This window comes from Penaeus monodon, chromosome 31 (assembly GCF_015228065.2).
Source record: "Penaeus monodon isolate SGIC_2016 chromosome 31, NSTDA_Pmon_1, whole genome shotgun sequence".
Lineage (NCBI taxonomy): Eukaryota > Metazoa > Arthropoda > Malacostraca > Decapoda > Penaeidae > Penaeus > Penaeus monodon.
The window spans coordinates 27,733,411-27,733,722 of record NC_051416.1 but is presented as its reverse complement, the minus strand read 5'-3'; the positions used below and the strand labels follow the sequence as shown (position 1 = coordinate 27,733,722).

At 36.5% G+C, this 312-nt stretch overlaps 1 long non-coding RNA gene across 1 annotated transcript in view; it reads left to right on the top strand.

The window, feature by feature from the left end:
- The first annotated feature begins 19 nt into the window (after positions 1-19).
- The window catches only part of LOC119592858, a 1,610-nt gene continuing 1,317 nt past the window's right edge, over positions 20-312 (top strand). Inside the window, exon 1 of the long non-coding RNA XR_005230485.1 lies at positions 20-98. This is a non-coding gene — a long non-coding RNA (uncharacterized LOC119592858). The remainder of the gene's footprint in view (positions 99-312) is intronic.

The following is a 312-nucleotide window of genomic DNA, read 5'->3' as shown; positions in this document are numbered from 1 at the left end:
GGAAAGGCTTTAACCCAGGCCCCATTGTTTGTTTACATTTGCTCCCCTCGAGTATCTGTGAATTTCCTCAAACATCGTCAAGCTGTGCAGCCTGGCAGGTTATTTTGGGCATTTCTGACATATGTTGATATTGGAGATAATTCTTTTTGACGTTTTGTTAATATATTTAAGGGTAGATCAAACTGAAAGATCTGCGTCATATGTGATAACAATATTTTGAAGACGCGATTGTACCTTTTTTAAAAACACAAAAGTTTACCATCTATGAAAAAAAAACAGTATACTGGATTCAGTCCACTGAAAGATGGCAGT